Source organism: Rhinoderma darwinii, chromosome 4, assembly GCF_050947455.1.
Source record: "Rhinoderma darwinii isolate aRhiDar2 chromosome 4, aRhiDar2.hap1, whole genome shotgun sequence".
Classification (NCBI taxonomy): domain Eukaryota; kingdom Metazoa; phylum Chordata; class Amphibia; order Anura; family Rhinodermatidae; genus Rhinoderma; species Rhinoderma darwinii.
Genome location: NC_134690.1, coordinates 378,367,142 through 378,372,410, shown reverse-complemented (window position 1 = coordinate 378,372,410; position 5,269 = coordinate 378,367,142).

Here is a 5,269-nt window from a genome sequence, read left to right as displayed (position 1 = left end):
CACAGAGGGATTACTGTGTGTCTGCAATTACACGGAGGATGAGTGTATTCTCGCTGAGTAAGCATGCTTCCACATGTCATGTTCTCCTTTCTACCACAAATCTTGCTTCCTTTTCCTTTTTTTTCATTTGTATCGCAATTTGTGTGAGTTCTCACAGAGTCTCTTAAAGGGTAACTAAACGTTCATAGTGACACGTCAGAAGTTTTGATTGGTGGGGGTCTGAGCTTTTTCGGAAAACCGATGTATCGGTGTTCGGGCCCATAGACTTTCTATTCAGTTCGTACACCGCTACATCGTTTCCGGAAAAAGGAAACAGAAATGCTTTGTTTTAGTGATTGGTGAGGGTCTCAGTGCACGGAGCTCGGACCCCCACCAATCAAAACTTCTGACATGTCACTAGACACGTCACATGACATATCAGAAATTTGTTGTAGGTTTAGTTACCCTTTAATTCTAAGGCTGGATTCACACGAGCATGTTACGTCCGTAATGGATGGAACGTATTTCGGCCACTAATCCCGGACCGAACACACCGCAGGGAGCCGGGCTCCTAGCATCATAGTTATGTACGATGCTAGGAGTCCCTGCCTCGCTGCGGGACAACTGTCCCGTACTGTAATCATGTTTTCAGTACGGGACAGTAGTTCCACAGAGAGGCAGGGACTCCTAGCGTCATACATAACTATGATGCTAGGAGCCCGGCTCCCTGCAGTGTGTTCGGTCCGGGATTAGTGGCCGAAATACGTTCCGTCCATTACGGACGTAACATGGTCGTGTGAATCCAGCCTAATTTTACCAAGAGTTATACCTGCGTCTAGATTATGTAACATCACATGAACTGTCTGTCTAAAAGAAATAGACTAAAATGTCGTTTCTGATCTTAATCATAATGCTTCCAAAATGTAATAATGAATTATATTGTCTTTTGATGTGATAAGGGAAATACTGAAAATGGCGCTGTCGTCTGCCTGTAGTCTTTTTATGTTCCTGCTGATTCTCCTTACAAAAAGCCATTTATTTATTATACCTGTGAGCAAAGATGTACGCAGGGTTTTTGTCAAGGGGGTGGGTGGGGTTCACACAGACAAAGATATACAACCATGCATGGAGATAGAGGCCCACATAAAACAAAACAGTACCCACATACTTTGCCCACATAGCATTGTTGAAAGACTGCCATACTTTGTCCACCTGTGATAGAGACTACATAGGGCCAAATTGCTCCAAAGTAGTGTAAACATTCTGTGTGCCCAGAGAATACCATACTTTACCAATATAAAGCCATACAGTACCTACATAGTGCTATACTATGTACACATAGTGCCAAACAGTGCCCAGAAAGTGCCATACCTTGTCAACATAGATTTTTTTTTTAAATAATATTTTTATCATTTTCCATACAATACAACAATCTCCATCATGCCCAAAAAAAGTACTGAGATAAAAAAGTGAAAAACATGATATACAATCCTAAATGTTTTGTAAATATCAGATCCACCCCACCTACCTTGTGTGGTTTAACCCCTTAATGACCAGCCTATTTTAGACCTTAATGACCAAGCCATTTTTTACGTTTTTCCATCGTCGCATTCCAAGAGCTATAACGTTTTTATTTTTGCGTCGACATAGCCGTATAAGGTCTTGTTTTTTGCGGGACAAGTTGTACTTTTTAATAGCACCATTTTGGGGGACATATTATTTATTGATTAACTTTTATTAACTTTTTTTTGGGGGGGAATAGAAAAAAACCTGAAATTTCGCCACTCTTTTTCGCGTCTTAAATCAACGGCGTTTACCGTGTGATATAAATAACACAATAAGTTTATTCAGCGGGTTGTTACGATTGCATCGATACCAAATTTATATAGTTTTTGTATGTTTTACTACTTTTACACAGTAAAAACACTTTTTTCAAAATTATTTGTTTTTGTGTCTCCATATTTGAAGAGCCGTAACGTTTTTATTTTTTCGCCGATGCGGTTGTATGAGGCCTTTTTTTTTGCGGGAAGACTTGTAGTTTTTATTGGTACCATTCTTGAGTAGATGCGACTTTTTGATCACTTTTTATCACATTTTTTTTAAGTCAGGATTCACAGAAAACAGCAATTTTTCCATAGTTTCTTTATTAAATTTTTTACGGCGTTCACCGTGCGGGTTATGTAATGTAATAGATTTATAGTTGGGTCGTTACGGACACGGCGATACCAAATATGTGTAACTTTTTAACTTTATTTTATTTTTTTAATAGTAAAGTATTTTGTAAGGGGAAAAACTGGGTTTTTCATTTTTTTCACATTTTTTTTAAAATTAACTTTATTAAACTTTTTTCCACTTTTTTACTAGTCCCACTAGGGGACTATAATATGCGATTCTCCGATCGCTATTATAATACCCTGCAATACTTTTGTATTGCAGTGTATTACTGCCTGTCAGTTTAAAACGGACAGGCATCTGCTAGGTCATGCCTCCGGCATGATCTAGCAGGCATTCGCTCCAGGCAGACCTGGGGGCCTTTATTAGGCCCCCGGCTGCCATTAGAGACACAGACACTCGGCGATCGTATCGCCGGGTGTCGGTGGGAGAGAGAGGGAGCTCCCTCCCTCTCTCCAAAACCACTCAGATGCGGTGCATGCTATTGCGCACCGCATCTGAAGGGTTAAACAGGTGAGATCAATACTAATATCGATCTCACCCGGCAGAGCAGGGACGCCCCCAGCCCTCAGCTGCTTCTAGCAGCTGAGAGCAGGGAGATTTGACGCTCCCTGCTCTGTTTACTTTATCCTGATGCAGTGCCATAAAAAGGCGTATGCATCAGAATGAAGCCCGTTAGTGGCCGCCGTTAAAAGGCGTATTGGCGGTCACTAACGGGATAATGAAAGAGAGATAGGAGTTGGCCGAGCTAATATTTCTGAAAAATACTATTCAGTATTCTTAAAACCACATATTAATTGTCTTTTCATGTCTTGAGACATGGTTATCAATAAAAGATAACCATGTCTCAAAAAAACGTTTTTTTCTAATAAATTATTCAACGAATCCATCCTAAACAAATAGTTAACTTAAGACTGAGTAAAAAAAAATGGAAGAGCCGTTTAATTCAGTGTTGAAGAATACTCTTAGGCCTCATGCACATGACCGTATTTTTGCGGCTGCAATTTTTCCGGATTTTTGATGATACATTGTGGACTCTATGGTGTCATGCCCACGACCGTGATTTACATGGAACGGTGCGGGGGTCGCAAATCTGGACTGCAAAAACTAAGGACAAGTCAATTTACGGTCCGGACCGCAAAATCAATACAGCCATGTACATGAGGCCTTACTCGTTGCTCCTGCCCAAATTTGTAGCATGGATTTAAATCTCTTTGGCGACAGTCGAATATCAGAATCTAAGAGGATGGTAAAAATGGTCCATTTAGGTGTCAGGGTAAAATAAATATATGTAGAGCCTAAATATGAAATAACCGCATCCCACAAATGCCTTATGCGAGGGCAGGCCCATAGATGTTATTTTTGACCATTTCCACTCGTGTTGTCCAATGCGTTGTCTGTCCTTTGAAGCAGTTAACGCTATGCTTATCTGGTACGTTTCCAGTCTACATCGTCTGACTTCTTATAGCAGCACTCGGTATTGCTGGAGAAGAATGTGCTGAACATGTCAGGTCAGAACTGTAGCCACAAGATGATGGAACAAATTTATTAGGACTGTGAAAGACGGAGATTACTGACCAGTGCCGATTCCTTGACCATTCCACTGATAAGGTTAATCCATTCCATTGTAACAATCCTATGCTTCCCATACCTCAGCCGTATTTAATCTGACATACCTTTTCCTCTAGGCCTAGTGCATTCATTTTATGTATTAATCTCGTATGTGAATTGCATGAAATACTATAGCAGAGTATACAGAAATGACATAAAATAAATTTTCATGATTAGAACTTGATCAGGTTAGCGGCGCCTGCCATGATTGACCCGTAGGAAACCCTGTGGAGACTCTGGGAGAATTTTTCTGAATATATTTCTGGTTATCTCTTTAAATTCCATTACATTTATTTGATCCATTACTGATGTCAAGTTTACGGGTATATAGTTAAAATAATTTTACTTCCTTTATATATATATATATATATATATATATATATTGGGATCATATATGCCTTCAGCCACTGTAAGACCAAAGGTGATCTAACAAACGAGTGCTTAACTTTAAGAAACATTGGTTCATCTATAAAAGAAAGTGCAACTCCTTCAAGAGAAGTACTGGCATAAGACAAAACACTACCCCAGCATGTATATACAGTGTAGCGTAAAGTCCTCAAGACAGCACACATAAATTGAGGCATCTAGCATCAGTACAAAACTAAACGGGAAAATTTCTACATGTGCGGCTCAGATATTCCCCACAGAACAATTTAGGAAATAAAAAGCATGCCCAAATCGGAGAACATCTTTCTAAGAAATCCTGTGGATTGTCAAGGTACTAATAAACATAAACATAAATTAAACTGACAGTCAAAAAAACACTATCTACTACATCAAATATTTTTATTTATAGTGATTGAGGTGTTAGCATTTCTGTAAAATATTTAGGGGTTTAGAGTGGCTTAGTGGTTAATAAGTAGTATCTCTGGTGGTCTAGACAACCAATGGTGAGGCCCGGGCATCACCATGTTCTGGCTGGTGAGACGCCAGTAGAAAAAGATTAAGAAGCTGTTGTCTGGAGTGATGAAGGGGTAAATATTGATATCCATTATCCCTGGGAAGCACACCTAAGCTTTCCTATGAGGACCCCCGTAATAATGCTAGCCATAGTGCTACCACAACATCCATATCTCCCAAAAAGGGGAGTCCCTTCCCATACCCTTCATAAGCCACAGCCTCCCTTGAGACATCTATATAACTCACCTCCAGCAGTCACACCTGTCACCTTGTCTCAAAAACTAGACATATGCCATGCAATTTCTATGCCACTAATGCCTCATGAAGGAAGACGGCTGCCAAGTGTGACATCATCAGTACATGAGTCGCTTCAGGGGGACCGGCATGTGTGCTATAGGTTCACCAATTGTGGTCTTGAGGCTCTGTACACTCACATGTGTATTTCATAAGGAAAGGTCCTGTTTAAATTAAGTTTTCACCAAGTTCATGTTTGTATATTTTTGGGGTTGTTTTTTTATATACTCATTTGTTGTTGTTTTTATATACTTTTTTATTTTCTCAACTAAATGAACCACAAATGGACTATTCTGATGAAAACGCAGATCAA